The sequence below is a fragment of the Rissa tridactyla genome, chromosome 1 (genome assembly GCF_028500815.1).
Source record: "Rissa tridactyla isolate bRisTri1 chromosome 1, bRisTri1.patW.cur.20221130, whole genome shotgun sequence".
Lineage (NCBI taxonomy): Eukaryota > Metazoa > Chordata > Aves > Charadriiformes > Laridae > Rissa > Rissa tridactyla.
The window spans coordinates 111,318,270-111,336,602 of record NC_071466.1 but is presented as its reverse complement, the minus strand read 5'-3'; the positions used below and the strand labels follow the sequence as shown (position 1 = coordinate 111,336,602).

Here is an 18,333-nt window from a genome sequence, read left to right as displayed (position 1 = left end):
ATATGATAATGGAAAGAAGAAGCTCACATTTAGCAATCTAGCGAAATATTAATAGAAGACCAGGTAAGAAATAAATAGCTGCAGTTGTCATACAAAATAATCTAGATTTCATTTGTTATTGAAAAAATTAGAGTACAGTCTACTACAGATGACCTGGTGGCCCTCTAGGATTACAGATTAGAGCATGGGCTATTCAGCCCAAAGGTTAGGGCTTGTGTCCAGAACTGGGAAAGGAGCCGAATGTTCATGGCCAGAAATCAGGAACCAGAAAGTCAAACCAAGGGTCAGCAGACAGAGATAGGAATAAGCATCTGCCCAAGAATCAAGAGCTGAAACTGGAAACCCACAAGAAGAAATTACAACCCCAGGGCACAATGCAGAGATGGCTCTGAAAATGCACAGTACGACACAGCCAAAAGACGCACTTGGGTTCTGCCTCGGAGACCTGCTTCTGAGTCACTGGCTGACGTGCTCTGGCTAACCCCTTAAAAATGGGTCCAAACTGCAGAGATTTACTACTACAGCGTGTTTTATCCCAGATAAAAAGCTTAAAAACCTCTTGGTGTAAGAGAGGTTCATAGTCACATGCATTACACGTATCTACAAGAATATCCAAATGAGCAGTAACACAAGAGCCAATAGAAGACTATCTTGCTGCATCAAGATGATTGCAGCCAGAGAAAAATTTTCGATGAAAAGTATGGCAAATAAGCCAGCCTTCTACCCTTCCAAATTGTCTGAGAGATGGAAAATCTTTTCTCAGTATCATGCCTGTTAGGTAGATTAATAGAAGGCTACCATTTCTGCTGCTGCTGACCCAGCAAGTTCCAGAGGCATCACATCTACATTCCACTTTTAAATTGTGTGCTAACATGCAACTTGTAAATCTGTTAAAAGCAGGAATAAACTAAAACAAACAGATCGAAGTTGCACTAGTATGAATCTTTAGAGTTTTGATAAGCCTTCGACCATCCTAAGGCTTTTTCTTAGTATCACTGCAGAGAGCAGTGCCAAATGGTCAGACTGCACTTCCACTTGTAATTTTGTGTGCATGAAGCGGCAGTGGAGGAAGTCTGTATGCAATAGGACCTGGTGTGAAAAATACAGATCAAAAGATAAAGAATAAATCCCAGCCCCTTGGATTTTCCCTGTTAAATTTCCTTTACCTTGGATTGATATCTTCATCCTGCCAAATCAGACGCCTGTACTCTGCTGGACTACTAGCACACAAGAGAGGGCGCATCTCCATTCTTGCACAGTTTGTGCAAGGACTAGGAGAAACGAAGGCCTTGCATGCTCAGGGACACAGTAACTCCCATGACTCCTTACGAGTGCAGTTGTCCCAAGGAAAGAAGCAGATTCTTTGTGGAACAAAATTGATGGGGAATATAAAAGCAGTTTGAAAATGAAACGCGTCTCTGGTGTGTTGGACTAGACCAGGTTCAGAGGAAAGAGTCACTGCTTCATCTGTTTTCTAGATTCACATGTTTAAAGTATGGAAGTGAACTGACTACAGAAGAAAAAGTAAATCTAAGGCAAGTAAAGAAGGAATTAGCTGTGACTGGAGTTGGAAGGGTTTCTGTGAAGGAGAACAGGTGACAGTACAGACTGAAGGATGGCTTTTTTGAGGGCTGACATAGTGACCAGCATGAAGGACTACTGCCTTGGTGAACAGATGGGGCTGAGGGATGCAATAGTCAATCACTGCCAGGAGCATGCAGCCCAGCAGCAGGGCATACAGGGCTGGCCTGAACCCTTTAGTGCACCATCATAGAATCACAGAATAGTTTGGGTTGGAAGGGACCTTTAAAGGTCATCTAGTCCAACAACCCCTGCAATGAGCAGGGACATCTTCAACTAGATCAGGTTGCTCAGAGCCCCATTCAACCTGACCTTGAATATTTCCAGGGATGGGGCATCTACCACCTCTCTGGGCAAACGTTTCACCACCCTCATGTAAAAAATAGTTTTATAGCTAGTCTAATTCTTCCCTCTTTTACTTTAAAGCTGTTACCCATTGTCCTATTGTAACAGGCCCTGCTAAGAAGTTTGTCCCCATCTTTTCTGTAGGCCCCCTTTAAGTACTGGAAAGCTGCTATAAGGTCTTCCTGGAGCCTTCTCTTCATCAGGCTGAACAACCCCAACTCTCTCAGCCTGTCCCCATAGGAGAGCTGTTCCATCCTTCTGACCGTTTTTGTGGCCCTCCTCTGGACCCACTCCAACAGGTCCATGTCTTTCCTGTGCTGAGGACTCCAGAGCTTGACACAGTACTCCAGGTGGGGTTTCATAAACGCGGTGTAGGGAGGCAGAATCACCTCCCTCAACCTGCTGGCCACGTTTCTTTTGATGCAGCCCAGGATGCAGTTGGCTTTCTGGGCTGTAAGCATACATTGTTGACTCACGTCCAGTTTTTCATCCACCAGTACCCCTAAGTTCGCCTCAGGGCTGCTCCCAATCCGTTCATCCCCCAGCCTGTATTGATACTGGGGATTACCTCGACCCAGCTGCCAGACCCTGCACTTAGCCTTCTTGAACCTCATGAGGTTCACATGGGCCCACTTCTCAAGCTTGTCCAGGTCCCTCTGGATGGCATGCTGTCCCTCAGACATGTTAACTGCACCACTCAGCTTGGTATCAACCGCAAACTTGCTGAGTGTGCACTCGATCCCACTGTTTATTTCACTGATGAAGATATTAAACAGTACTCGTCCCAGTACAGTCATAGGCCCTCGTTCAAATTCCTTCCTGCCCTGGTTCCTCAGGACTGGTGCTTCACATCCCTTTAAACAGCACTTCTGCTTTGTGCATGGCTGTGGGTCAAGACTTCTTGTCTGCACTACATTAGCACGAGAGTTTGGAGAGTTTGTGTTGGTGAGATACACAGGCATGGTTTGGTGTACATGTGAGGGAACCGTGATGGACACTTGTTACCATCTGTACTGGTTGGGCATGCAGTTCTTGTTGGAAGTGGCAGCTATGAGGTACCTCTCTATGAGAAGAAAGGTGGAGTGGGCCATGAGCTTCTCTCTACCCACATGCACAGATCTGCTCAAGCAAGTTTTGGAGCCACTGCCTCGGTGCTGTGCATCCATGTACTACTGGAGTGTTCTCCACTACAGCAGTACAGCCCCTTATCTTAACAGTTCTCATTAAACTCTTCTAAATGGTTAAATCCAGCTTAGATATATAAAATAACTTAGGCATATAAGAACTTAAATATGCAAATATTGTGCAGTGGGTCAGACCACCAACATCTTTCTTAGAAAAAATTGTGTTGAGGATTTTGCTATGACCTCACCCTATTTTTCTACATAAAAGAAAAATATTGTCTGACTTCCTTCATAGCATATTCTACATCTTATTGACAAATCACTTATGACACTAATTTATTAGCATAAAAATATTACTACACTCAAGACAGCCTGCTTTGATTTACTACATCAGGGTTTTTCATATGCCAAGGTCCTATCATCTCTGCTTGATCATTAAAAGTCCCTTGGCTTTATTTTTTTTTTTTTTTTTTTTGCGCGACAGAAGAGTTTTGCCCTGTTGCCTTGGCTGAAATCCTGAGTATCTGAATGGCTTTGCAGCTCAAAAGAGCATTCACTGACCTGATGCTTAAGAAATACAGGATGGGTTTTTCAGAACCTGCTGCTTTACGTGAGCTCCTTGCCACAAAAGTCAATGGCAAAGTAGGGAAAAAATAGGGGTACTGTAAACACAGAAAAGTGAAATCTAATGACAATTAGAGACAAGGTGCTTAAACTGCAACATTGTTTTTATCCTCCTTATGTGAATGCTACCTTTATTACATGCAAAGGGAAGGAATGAAAGTAAATATACATATCCTTTTTGCATACAGGTAGTGTTTCGGGGGTTGATATCCGCTTAGTTTTGTGAAAACATCAGCACCCCTTTCTAGAAGCTGCACCCTCTGACTGTACCCAGAGGCACCTGCTGAATTCCACAGAAGACAGAGATATGAAGAAACATAGGAATTAAACTCTTTTTGCCGACATCATTTTATTATAAGAAGATGCTAATTTAATAAGTAGCTGGTCCAGGATTTTTCCTCTTTCCCAAAGATGTACCCTTCCCTCCCCACGAGTTTCGTTTCAACTACGGCAATCATGCACAACCAGTGAGTGACTACTGGTACTAGTCAAAGGAAGCGAGCCCTGCATCACTAATATTCCAGACTACAAAAGTCCATTCAGAAAACATATTAAAGACAGAAGACTAAGACTAAAATTAAAACTTACACTCTATCCTTCACATAAATTGATTTGGTATTTTGAAAAAGAAATCAAAGTCTCATTGACCTAAAGCTTGTGGCTCAGATGAAATCCATGAAAAATCAATTGGCTTATATTTAATTCAAGGACCTTTTTCTGGAAAAAGAAAAAGAAATATATCTTAACACGTAACTGAAGATAACCAATTTTTTCATCTTGTCTCCACTTCTTCGGTCAATAATAACTGAAACCAAATATGCCAAAACAATCTCACTGTTATTTAAAAATGAGCTATCTAAATGGGATATGAGTAAAAAAATCAGACACATTTTTAAATCTTTCATACATTCTCAGAGATTTTTGTATACATCTTTCAACAAACGATATTTTAGCTGTAGCAATAAATTTGAACACCTGTTGTTTGCGTAATGTGTACCTAACAGTCTCTCAGCCAGACCAGATCGTGCTATAATATATTTCCAAAGAGCATGTTCTTATTTTGTCTGAAAAACAAACAACTCATCTGCTTACAAGGAAGCAAGTTTGCTTGTGAACACAGGAAATAAAAGCCTGGTGATGTTATATATTCAGCATAAAAAATAGTTTGGAAATATGAATAAATATGTCAGAATACTATATAGATCTAAGTTCAATTCATGTAAATAAGCAAAAGCTAATTAGCGATCATTCAAATTGCATTACAGAACATACCCTACACATGCAGGCACACCCCTTAAAAGCTGTGAGGAGTACTCTCGCTCCTTTTTGATCTTCATACCGCCCACCAGGATGGCTGATACCGTACTGAAATGCCCCAGTGTTTTCCCTTCCCTCTCCCATCTCCAACAGGTATGAAAGCACGGTATATACCCAGCTGCATCGAACTCTCATTCGGAAGCAAAATCTTTAATGGGAACTTTGTACACGTATATATCAAAAAGTCAGCACATCTCATTGTCACATACGCCGCGCATTAGAAAGCTTATTCTGTCCTAGGATTGCTGAGATGCTTGGCAAGACAGACGGCCAGTCTCTCTGGCTCCCTGATGGCGTCTGCGTTGCTGCAGATTTGTCATGTAATTCATTGGACTGAACTTAGCACATAAATTTTCAGTTATGACTAAAAAGTTAGAAAACGCTCTGCAGATGGAAACTGCGTGTCGGTACTGATAGTCAAGCAGGGAGCACTTTGGGGAGGCAAGGGCAGGAACAAAGGATCAATCCCAGAGTGCGCGAGTGACTTACAGAAAGGAAGAATAAGCTAAAAGAAACACTGACAAGAAATAAATTCTGGGTTAACTCTTAAATATCCTTCTACTTTTGTTAATTTTCCATCAAAATATCACTCAATATTTAAGTCACTCCCACCCGAGATGGCAATTTATTGAGATTATTTTTTTAAATTGAGGCCCCAGTAAACCAAATTCTTCTACCACAATCTAAATTCTGAATCTAAAACCAGCATCTCCACAATAAACTGCAGAGCTCCATCCTTAATTAAGGCAAACCAGAGCCCAGATCCTGACAACAGATGAGATCGTGCAGAGCCTTCCACTTAACACACAAGCAATACAAATCTGTGTTTTCGTTGGAAATCTCGTGTCAGACAGAAAGACCAAAAAGAACAAGATACTTTCACGATAAAGATTTGAACCTTTCACCACTATTATGCCAGAATTAACAAGTTGTAAGCAAGTCTCATGATTTTACTCAGGGTGTTGTTTTTTTTAGAAAAGAAGGCATTTCAATCATTATTTTACATAGAGTAGGCTGTGCTATAGGACTGAAGTGCAAAAGCCTGAGGTTCTTTCCAGTGAAATATTTAACCTGAATGGCAGGAAAAAAACCACTATTATTTCAACAACTCTTTTCAAGAAGTTTGTCAAAGCCCTTACATAGCATATACTGTATACCTATAGCATATATGTATACCTATAAAAATAACTTCATTTTAATTCACTCTTTCCTCCTAATTTTGTAACAAGGTGTCTCCCCTACTCTAAGCAAAGCTGTATTGGTTTCATTATTACCAATGTGTAAAGTAGTGAGCTACCCAGAGATCTCTTCTGCTTTTAACATTTACTCAGTATACATTTTTGTTTTATCTGAGATATGGTTTTTAAAATTAAGTAATTATATTACTAAAAGTCTCAGCGTACAAATAGTTTTACTGCATAAATGTAACATCAAATAATAGACGTCAGTTGGCTTTGCAGAGCATCGTAAGTATCTGTACAAGCACCATCTTACTGATATAATTCAGTCTGTGTTAGGAAGAAGCCAGAGGTGGTGGAGAGTTTGCCTTAACTACACCAGCAGAATAAAGCATTAAAACTTCAGCTGCAGACCCTTGCTCTACCACTTCAGCGTGGACAAGACTGAATGCAGTACACATGCAGAAAAGAATATTCCCGAAGTGGAGAAGAAACCCAAAAAATAATCAGAAACAAATTAAAAAAAAACAGCCAAAGGGCATCTGTGACAATCCTATTTTGCACTATTCTTTGTTTTCTTCCAGTATTCCTGCCAAAGGAAATTCCTCTGTGTTTTCTTAAGACATATGAATGTGAATGAGAAGAGGGAAGCTAAATTGAAGAAGGGCTTTCCTGATAGCCTTACCTGAAGAGATGAGAAAACAGGGGCTGTGGAGTGTGTAAACTGAGAAGAAAACAACTCACAGGCACAGATTCTTAGTGGAAAGATACTAGCTCAAGATAAAAAAACCTGCAAGTCATAGCTGCATGAGCACACCCTTTTCCTAGGATTTCTTTTTCAGAGAGGGACAGATAGCAGCAGCACTCTTCTCTTCTATTGGCCTCAGCCCCTTGAATAAAGTGATTTTTACTTACCTGTTAGGCCTCTTGATACTAGGATGCCAGTGCATCTGCAGCCAACTAGTAGCGGCACAGTCCTACTCCAGGGTCTGGTTCTTGGTTCAGGTAGGCAACAGGCAGGATGATTCTCAAACTCTCTGCTGAGAAAGAAAATAAGTAATTTGAAAGAAAAGCAAATAAACCAAGGGAATGAAAGAAAAAGAAAAAGAGCGACAAGAAAAAGAAAAAGGCGAAAAGAAAAGGAAAAAAAGTGAAAAGAAAAAGAAAAAGAAAAAGTAAAAGAAAAAGAAAAAGAGAAAAGAAAAAGCCTTGAGCTGCAAATTATTTCTCTTGTATTTCTAACCAAAGACAGGTGACATGGGCACAAAATACTGTCATAAAAAAGGGGGGAGGGGAAGGCAAGAAAGGGAGAGATAAAATCATTCACCCATCTACTTCAGTGGAGCCAACAACCAGAATAGTTGCCACCTTGCAAACCTGGTCCAAGTTCCTGCTTTGCTTGATTTGGGCTATGTACCTGAACTTCAGCCTACCACCCTAGCCCATGCAACCTTCCTAATGACAGGGCTATAGGGACTCTTCTCCTTCCTCCCATTATACCCTTCCCTACAAATATTTTACTGATAATATGTGGTCAATGCCAAGAGAGAATAACGAAAGAAGCCAACAGTAGACTGGCAGGGCCATCTTTTTGGACGAGGCAAGCCAAGGCTCAAATCTGTAGTTACCACCCGGCAGGGCTGTGTCATCTGAAGAACTTCTATCAGTACAGTAAGCAATGTTCCTGTTGTACACCTGTTAATTTCATCATCTTCTCCTCACCTTCTCTATGTTTTCAGTAATCTACAGAGCTGGGGAGAACAGTGGCACTAGTCAGAGCTTCTTAGGAAACAAAGATTTCAAGGTCAGGTGATGCCAAGAGACGCCAAAGAGGTGACAGACTTGAGTGGAACTTCAGCAGTGGGAGCAACAGAAATTGTTACTCACAGGGATGAGTACGTCAGGGATTTGCCTCAGTGCGGACCAAATTAACTAGTTATGGATGTGTGCTGCCAGAGTTACTGCTTACTACTAGTCTCCGTGATTTGATCTGTTCACTACAGTGGTTGCATGGAGACAGCAAAGAGTAACAGGAAGAACCCTGAATACTCACAAATTTCCACAATCCAGGACAGGAATGGAACAGCACAGGTGCAGTTCCTGTTATTTCTCCTTCACCATGTCCTCCCAGGAAGGGCTCAGCCATCATAACACATTATTTTGGCTCCTTTGACCTTGGCTGCCTTTTTTTTTCTGGACCTCCTGGACCCCCCCCCTTTTTTTTTTGTTTTTGGAACAGTAAGTAGCTCACATGCCCTTCTGAACCATTACAAACCATGGTCTGGAGTGTTCACTGTAGCTCCGTGGGCTCCTGTTTGGTCTCTGTTACCTTCTAAAGTACATTGCTCAGAAGTGGAAGGTTAGACCTAGGGTAATAACCAATGGATGAGACTAAATTGTCAGAGGAAGGCTCCTCTGGTGTTTGATGGACTCATGAATGTTTGCAGGAAGGGAAAAAATTGTTGTATCTAAACACATAAATCTTTTGGTCCAGAACTCATGGCTACCAAAGTCCTTCCTTGAATCCTGTTTTTAATTGTGGCTCTCAATGATTAAATTTACTGAACCAAGAGAAACAAAAGTTGTGATACAAATGGGGCCTCTGATGAAAACTCTGAGAAAGTTTTCTGAACATCCACATTCCTTTCCGTGAAGTGAGATGACAGCAGTCTGCTCGCACCTGTGGCACGCCGTGGGCACTGACCCCTGATGACTTTACCACCTGTGGTTTACCATCCTTTCCTTGAGAAAGGATGTGGCAACAGATAGGAAACTTTTCTCCGTCTGTAATACAGCTACAGCATTGCCCGAAATATAAATTCCTCCAAGGGTGTTTGTACCAGCCTTTGCTCTCAGCCATCAGCCTCTGCTCCCACTCAGGATCCGTGCCTGGGAAGAGCAGCCTTTGATATGACCACAGCTAATCAAAAAAGCTGCACAGGTGGGGTTTGCAGCCCTTCTGAATAAGAAAGTTGGGGTTAGCTTCCTAAAAAGCCTTTGAACGAGGAGAAAAAGGAGGATTTGAAAGCAGGATAGCCAGATGTATTAAGTTCTCTTCACCCCCCATGGTGTGGAACACAGTTATTGTGACACAAAGGAAACGCGTGGACTAGCTCCTTTTCTTTTCTTTTTCCTTTTTTTTTTTTTTTTTTTAAGAGAGTTCAGCTTTATCTCTTTGTATGTGGAGAATTAGTTCTTTTACTTCATTTTTCCACATTTAAATAAATCTCAAAAGGAAGGAGAATGCAACCAGGCACTACTTCCTGCGTGCATCATTTTCCTAGTCTGTTCCTTCTGTGGGGTTCGGTTAGGTTGCTCTATTATACAGCACATTATCTTTAAACAGTTCATTGACTCCTTCCAAAATGTTCCTTCTTTAATGAAACCTGACACATCAGAAAAGAGAACGGGAAGTTTTTTGGGTTGGTTTTGTTTTTTTTTTTTGTACTCATAATCTTAAACCAAGTATTGCTTATCCCCAGCGTGTCAGATAGGGCGGCAGACAGAGCCGAGCAAGCCTTCAGACACTGAACTCCGAACTTCGGCCGGACCTTGCCCCGGTCAGCGCTGCCCCAGGAAAGCAGGCAGACTTTGAACCCAGGGCTCTGGGGCTGCTGCGGGGTTGCCAGCAGGGAAACAGCTGCACTTTGCAACACGAACTTTGTACTTAGACACATGCACATTTAATCTCTATAACAGAGCCTTTGTTCCATTACTTATTAACATCTCCTCCTTGAGTAAAGTTCTTTGTCAATGAAGCTTTAAAGCCTGGGGTGGGGGGTGTTCCACCTCCCCCTCCCAAAAGAAACCAAACTGAGCACCACCCAACTTGAAAGGGTTACAATAACTATTGATAAGTACTAAAAAAAAGTTACAACTTCATGCACCTTCCTAATACTGTGGATACTTGCTGTGCGCTCTCTTCAGAGAGACTCAGTTGTAATAGCCAGAGCTAATTATGGAAATCAAGCAATATTCTGGGACCTGTCTTTGCAGAGATCACTTCTTGAGATGATACCCACAGCAATTCAGCCTGCAGCAACATTCAACCTTATTTAATAAATCAGATTAAAAAAATGAAATAGTAGAAGAGGGTCAGCCCACTCGCACTAAAAAGCCATACTTTAAGAAAGTGTCATGGGATGTTTTAAAGTTGTACAACTTTTTGCTACAGCTTTTACTCTGGAGCAGTGTCACTGCTTGGCTTCTGTGTATTTCACCATAACGTATGCTAACACGCGCAGCACGGCAAGTTCATAGAGAAGATACTTAAGGCCTAGATGCATTTGCGCAGCATCTGTTCATTAAAATAAAACTTTGAACAGGAACAGAAGCCTACCTAAATAAGGACCAAATGAAACCCTCAAGAGAGGGGCCAAATAAGATGCTTAAATCATTTCTGTGCCAGAAGAGCTGAAGATATGCATTTACTGTAACAAAAACTAGTACAAGAGAGGTACTGGAAGGTCCCAGTGATGTCTGTGTTGTCGTAACAATATGGAGTGGCAAAGAAGATTAAGAAAGTAAAGGTTTCCTGAACAATTCTTCATACGCAACTAGAATAAAACAAATACTTGAAGTATATTTGTCTTCAGCTACCACAAGTGTTTATCACAGCCTGTTTGAAAGAAATTATCCACAGACAGAGGCATCACAGTTACGCTCTTCCTGTTTTCCATCACCACCGTCTTTTCAACCTGAATTTCTTTCCATGCCTCTGTGGTTGGCTTTTTTCTCTTCCTATTTTTCTTCTTCCATTAGGCACCTGCACACATGCACCCGACCCAGCTTTCCTTCCTTTTCATTAACCGAATGATACAAAAAAGGAAATTTTCAGCTACTCTAGAAAGACAGGAGGGAAAAGAATAAACCAATTCAAGACATTTCAGACCGCACCCCTGTGTGAAGCCAGGCTGGCAGGACTCAGAAGCAATCAGGTGAGGGTGGTCAGCTCTTGAGCTGCCTTGTAAAAAGCCCATGACTTCTCTTATTTAGATCTATTTGCTTACCCACCACCTTCAGTGCGCTGCTTTGAAAGCACCATCATTTGTCTAATCCTAGAGTTCCACTTGCATTCTTTGCAGAGAGCAGACTGACAGAAAATGACAGAATTACTTTTCTTGTGTCACTACTATTTTGGGTAACAGTACCGCTAGCCCTCCACTGACTGCAGGAATGTTACACCTTATTATTTTCCTTTCTATATGCAGAAAGCCGTATTTTCTCCTCCTTGAGGTGGCCTCCATTCACATTATGCGTGCCTTATCACTTCACCCCTGGAACACGGCCCTCCCGTCACACGGGTCTACCATGATGATCATAAGATTTAGCTGTTGCTAAGAATAGACGCGATCATTTGGAATAGATCCTACTTTATTTCTGGGTAGGGTTTCTGAAGGGTGTTAGACAATAAAACCTTTAGGTTGGATTCTGGATAACTCCCGCCTGCTCTTTCCATCAGTTCGTGAAGGGCGTCAGACCTTCTCTCTGTGAGGGCAGGTAGGCAGAGCTCTGCCATGAGATTAGCTAGGGACAGTCGCAGACAGGAATGCGAATGAAGCCAAGCAAGCCATAACGTCTCTGTGAACAAAGCAGGCAAGCCTCTGGGAAATTACAGTCCTTTAATTAAAATAAATAAATAAAAACAAATAAACTTGGAAAGAGTGCAGAGAAGAGCAACAAGAATGATTTAGGTCTGGGGAAAAAAAAAAAAAGGCTCCTTCCAATGAGACACTGAACTAAATGCGTTTTGCTTCAAAGAGAAGATTATAATCTTTAAGGGACTAGACAAGGAGAAGATATTTCAGAAGACACTAAATTAGTGGGCAAACATAGAACAGAATCCAATATTTGCAAGTTCAATCTGGAGATAAAAAGCACATTTTAAGTATAATTAGCTTCTGAGATGAATTGTCAAAAGGTGCAGTAAATTCTCCATCACTAAGAAACTATTTTAATTATTGTATGCTTACTTTACACTAGAGCCCAGAAGTCTCAGTCAACACAGGCTCAATAATCTTTAAATTTATCTAGCTTCTAGCACAAGCCACCCCCTCTGTCTGAAAATTGTTCCTGCTGCTAATTCCAAGTTAGATTATTATTTCCTGAGTAATCCAAGGTGGGAGAATCGTGACAAACGGATAATTAGTGCATACAACACCAGGTCACGTAGACATTATTTATATAATACTAGCATTCCTCAGTCCAGTGCTTCCAGGGAGGGTGGTGGGGGGAAGAGATTCCCTAATCTCTAATTCAGGCTAGAAAACAAAAATAAAAACAAAAACACAAACAAAAACACCCAACCAAACAAAAAGGAGTATTGCTTTATATATAAACTTAAAAATATACAATGTTCTGTGTAGCATTGTAGTGTGTTTTATCAGATCCAGAATCCACCACAGAGAGGAAAGGTTTCAGACAGGCACCATCAAGCACTCTACCAATTCACTCCCAGAACACTTCGGTATCGTTCCATACCCTAAAAGAAAAATATAGCTAGCAGAAAATTATTTCTCTTTTTGGTCCTCTAGGAGTTTACATGGATAGCTCCTATTAACACTAATCAGAGTTAAGGGCAGAAATCCCCCATGGACAGCCATCTTGTCTGGGGATATGTCCATAATTAATACGTTCTAAGAGTCTAATTTTGAAACAAAGTAATCAGGCTTAAGATGAGTTATATTAAGACCAATAAACCTCTGACTGCATATTTGCCTATATATATATACTGTATCCAATGTCAGACCAATGTATAGTTTACAGCACAACTTCTGAAAAAACAAGCTATATCTTATCTGTACTTGGAAGTATGAAATACGAATATACAAGAAGGAAAAAAAAACCACGGTGGGGTTTGTTTTCTTTTTTCTTTTTCACTCTTCTTTGTAGCACATCATTATTATAAATTTTAACGCTCATCATCATTGTTCTTTTTCACAAAGTAGTGCCCAGGCTGAGCAAAGCTAACATAATCCTAACACTTCTGATGTTACAAACTAAAATTACCATGCAGCACCATGGGAATATTTGTAATATGAAAGATGGGGAATGGGGACTTTGTGACAAGTACATGGAGGAGAGAAGAGGAAGCTAGATGGCTTCGACATGAGCGGTTTTGCGAGTAAGAGACGTTGTAATGGGACACGGAATACAAAATAAAATTATGCCGACGGAAGTTGGTTTCAGTATTATTTAGGATTTCTGTCACTGAAAGAGACATTTTCAAGTCTGTGGCTGCTGATGCTCCAGCACAATTGACACCCAAGTCATACATAATGTATTATACAACACACTATATTAACTTAGCTTCAAAGTGTTAATATGTCATGAAACTTAATTCAGATATCAGAGATTATGCAAAGGAGAGAGATGTGGAAACACGCTCTCGTTTGTCAAAGGTGTCAGCCGGATTTTGCTTTGTGTCCCCCAGTCCAGGAGGACATAGCAGCAGCTCTCTAAACTCCTTTCAGAAGGCGAGGGCTGTGTGGCTCTTCACCCCAATATTTTTAGCAAAGAGATCCCATACCAAGGACAAAATGACGCATTCCCAAAAAAAGCAGAAGCCTTCAAATACACAAGGCTAGCCCAGGTTTTGCAGTGCCACAGCTGCACATACATTTTATACTATAGATGTGAAAATTGTATAATATAAACAAAGAAGAATTTATCATTTTCTTTATCTACAATAAACTGAAGTCCTAGCTTTAGTGCCGTATGGGTAAAGCATCCAGCTGTACTCCCTGAATGCCCCTGGGTAGATGGCAGCAATGGACATGAACTGTTTTCTTGGTCAACAGCTGGGAATAAAGATAGCAAACCATTAGCTCAGTTGGGAATGGAGTTGCATGGAGACTCATCTGCTACCTCTGTCAGCTGGGAACGGAGCCCGTGACAAGCCACAGGACTTAAAATGGAGGTGGAGACCTTCTCCCATTTCCACACACACTGTTTTTGCGAGTCTCTCACTAACTGCTCTCTCCCTGAGAACTTCCAGACTTCTTCACACAAGCTGCTACAAAAGGAGACCACAAATAACATCTGCCAAAATTGCATTGCAAGCAGGAGAGGGAAAGCATCCATAGGAAGCTTTTGCTTGTGATAGGAAGTTTTCCAAATCCCCAGTGGAGGCACTTCAGCTGAGGGAAGAGGAGTGTAGTCCACTGTCTAAGCCTAAGAGTGAAGTTTAGCTCCTGACTCTGACCTATCATTCTTGCATGACCTTGGGCCCTGATACTTTTTAAAAGAGGTTTGAAGAGATAAGTCTAATTGTCTCTGTAAGTCACTTCATGTGTAGAAAAGGGAAAATAGGAGAGAATTTTCTACCAATAAAGATGATAATATTAAGGACTGAAATATTAAGATACTGAAGAGACAAATTAAATATTTAATGTGGAGTGTCCACTAGCATTCATTTTCTTTTTATGTGTTTAACTTCAGGTAACACAGCCAAGGCTTTTAAAGCATGTAATTAGAAAATATATTTATGCAAAAAAAAAAGGTTTTATTCAGAAATTCTATAGGATTCCCATGATTTGAAGCAGGGATTCAGAACAAATCAAATATGGTTAGATAAGAGTCTTTTTCTTTGTGAGGAAAAATCCACATATTTTAAATATAATACTCAACTCTCTCAATAGCCACACACACACACACACACAAAACCACAAACCCAGAAAAACCACCCTAACTCTTGAAATTTTGAGGAGTCTACTTTCGGTTAATGAACTGTGGGGACTTAAGCCCTTATGAATATCTAGGCTATGGGGTTTTTTACTGGTTTGTACTACACTGAGAGGAAAAAGGGATGCTTCCATCATTCAGACTTAATAAACACACTCACAAGAATAGACTCAATTTAGACTAGCTAGGCAATCCAGTGGACTTAGAGACAAAGAAAAACAATCTGAGACAACAGAGGAATGGAGGATTCCCTGGAAGAAAAACCAGCTAACAGGCTCATCACAGCCTGTACACTAGCTGAGGCAGAACGTGTCCCTCAGTGACCAGTTTGGGGAAGGTGGGAAGGAACGAAATAAAGCAAAAAGATGCTGTCTGCAGGAGACGGCTTGCAGGGGAAAGCCATATGCAGGAGAAAGTCCCCACATGTAGCAGAGAAACCTTGCTATTATTTAAGAATACTGAGAAGTACCAAGGAGTTTTATTCTGTATCCTATCGTAATCTACTAAAAATGTTCTTTCTCTAAGATCAGCATCCAATGACACCAATCCCCCGAAAAAGAATTTCTTTGAACATACACCCAAGAAAACACCATTCAAGGTGTCTGACACACACTTTGGGAGCCTGTTAAGCCATCCTGTTACAAATACACACCACCAACACAGAGTTAAACATTTTAAAAAACATTATAAAACAGCACACCACATCACGAGACCATACTTAACAGTTGGCTTCTCCCTCAGCTACTTTAGGGGCCATCCAGCTCCGGCCTGTGCTCACCGACTTATGTCTGTCCCATTCCTTGGTGGCAGGAGCTCCAGGTTCTCCGCATCTCCCCTTGGCCAAGTCAGATTGTCCTGATGTCTCTTAGGTGCTCCTCACAAGGGGTCACTTCCTACTTTCTCCTCTAATGGCAATATCATTCCGGAGCACCTGCCAAATATGGCTGTGAAGGCTTAGTTTTCCCGTCCCCTGTTTTCTACAATTAAACTTAGGGTATAATAGAAGACTGAGGATATATAATTAAGGCTTAGGTTGTAATATAAGGGACGCTCTTTTGTTTAAATTCTCTGCCCTACTGTGGCTGTTTTAAATTTGTATTTCTATCATTCTCTAATTAGTATCTGTCTTCTGTCTTTAGGCTGGCTTTTCCTGTTTATAAGACTGTGGTAAAACATCATAAATCATTTAACCTAGAAAAAGTGATCGTACTAACAGTTTACAAAAGCTACAATTATCAGGTTGCTCTCAATATTACCTAGAGAATAAAGACGATGATAATTCTAACAGAAAATGGATATCAGAAAGGGGTTAGTTAGATGATTTAAACTCTTATTCCGAGACAGACAGTACAACTTCTGGGGACTTCCTCACAGTAAATAAAACGATCTCTGTGAGGCTAATTAGTTCAGGTGTGGCGGCAGGCTGATGAGTCGAGAAGGTGGTTCACTGGAGTCAGTTCAGGTATTCACCCACTACCAAACAATATGAACATATTTTCCCCATCTCTCATGCTCTTAACCTTGTTTCAGCAAGCATCCTAGCATGCAGGAAAAGCAAAAGCATGGGAGCCAAGACAGCAGGCTCACCAGGACCAAGGGCAAGCCAATATAGAAAATACAGAAGAGTGTGGTAATAAGGAACACATAGGAGTCATTTCCCTCCAATTCCTCTAGCCCGTCCATTTTCCCACATCCCTCCCTTCATTCCTCTGTGACAGCTCTTCGCGTTGTACAGTCTCTGTCCTGGTTTACTCTATCAAGTGCTTGGATTACAGCTGCCTGTCAACATGTTGCTGCGTGGTTGCACACCAAGCACAAACCTAGGGAGAACCTAAGTCTGTTTCCCCAACATCAGAAATAGCGAAAGGAAGCAAAGTCCCAAAACAAGTCAGCCATCAACTTTACAACAGGGCACCGCAAAACACTAATTCCTTCTTCACCCTTTGTTTCAGTCTGATAATGCTATCGTACTTAGTACAGTCTTCAAAGAAGTAAAAAGAATTACTGTCAAACACACACAAACTTTTTCCATCTAAAAAGCACACATTTTCAAATTCTGTCCTCTTCTGCAACAAAGAAATTGTGTGAAGCTAAGTACATGCTAAAACGGGCTTTCGATTCAAAATAACCCAAACATAGAATATATACCTTCAGCTTTATGATAAGCCAGTCAACTATGCATTAAGCACTGCTCAACAAAACCAGTCGCAGCAGAGCTCTGACAGGCATTCAAAATAGATTACACAACAAATCAAAAAATCATCATCGACTTCTGCGTCATGATATGACTCCAGGTTCTTTGAGGCTGGTCCATGCAGTAATGAATATGCTATGCATCTTTGATCCTGCACACCAGCCCCTGCCAGCAAATCCACTTCGAGGATACTCCTAATGTTCCAAGTCTCGAGAAGCTTTAGTCTGCATTAATTAATTAAAAAAGAAAAAAAAAGTAGAAAGACATTTAAAAGATATCTATGTGCCTTAGGGCAATATTCAGCCTGATCCCACTGACAGCTTTCCTTATGGCTTTGAAATCCATTACCTTCTGCAAGAATAGGAGCTTTATGGCAGCCTTCAAAAAGAAGCTTCTACCTTCAACGCAGGAACTGCAGTTGCTTCAGTGGCAGATCAAGGTCTCCGTGCGGTACAGAACAGCAATTACCCACTGAATATAACAAATGTGCCAGCAAGCATGTACGAAAAAGAGTATATGTAAAGACAGAAAGCCCTGATAACAGCTCGTCAAAACTCATCCCAGAAGCACTTTGTTGAGCACCAGTTCCTGCGAGAGGGGAGGGGAGAATTAAAACAAGTCTGGCTGCACATCTTGCAGTTGCTGAAGCCTGAAGACATTTATACCAAACACAGTAATTTACTCACAGGGGCTGAGTTCTTCACTTTGTTTGTACAATGGTTGGATGCAGGAGGAACGGAAAATTCCTGCAAAGAATTTCGTCTCCTGGGTCAACAGGACCTAAAAGGATTTTCAGAGAAATTGGATGCCTGCTCTAAGGAAAGCCATTAGTACAAAAGCGCTATCAAAATGTAGACTTAGGAGAGCTTTGACCCCATTTACAGATGCTAGACCAGAACATTGGACACAGATTCCTTTGTAAACCTTCTGCTAGAAAAGGAATCACCCCTTTAGCTAGGTAAAGATATCTAAAACCACAGAGTCAATGAAACAGATGCCAAAATCATGCCAAAATTTTCCCAGAACTTTTCATTTTTTCAGAGGAGGTGGCGATTTAGATCAGGTCAAACCTAAGCATGTCTTCTATTCATTCACTATGAATATTCATAATGAATATTCAATATACCTGTCAGACTTTCTTTCTCTCTGAGTTAGAGTGCCAGTCGTGGAGTTTACACCTCACGGTATGAATCTGTGCAGTAAGGATGAGTGGATCGCTATGGCAGCCTTCTCCCTCTGCCCATCATCCTTTCCAAAACAAAAAAAATGGCTGTAAGGTCAGTTCTGA

General features: G+C 41.1%; 1 protein-coding gene across 1 annotated transcript in view; it reads right to left on the bottom strand.

Annotated features, from left to right (window-relative positions):
* NRIP1 (nuclear receptor interacting protein 1) overlaps positions 1-7,209 on the bottom strand; it is a 130,397-nt gene extending 123,188 nt beyond the window's left edge. Inside the window, exon 1 of the mRNA XM_054206949.1 lies at positions 7,085-7,209. The gene's annotated coding sequence lies outside the window, so the exon portion shown is untranslated. The remainder of the gene's footprint in view (positions 1-7,084) is intronic.
* Positions 7,210-18,333: the final 11,124 nt, after the last annotated feature.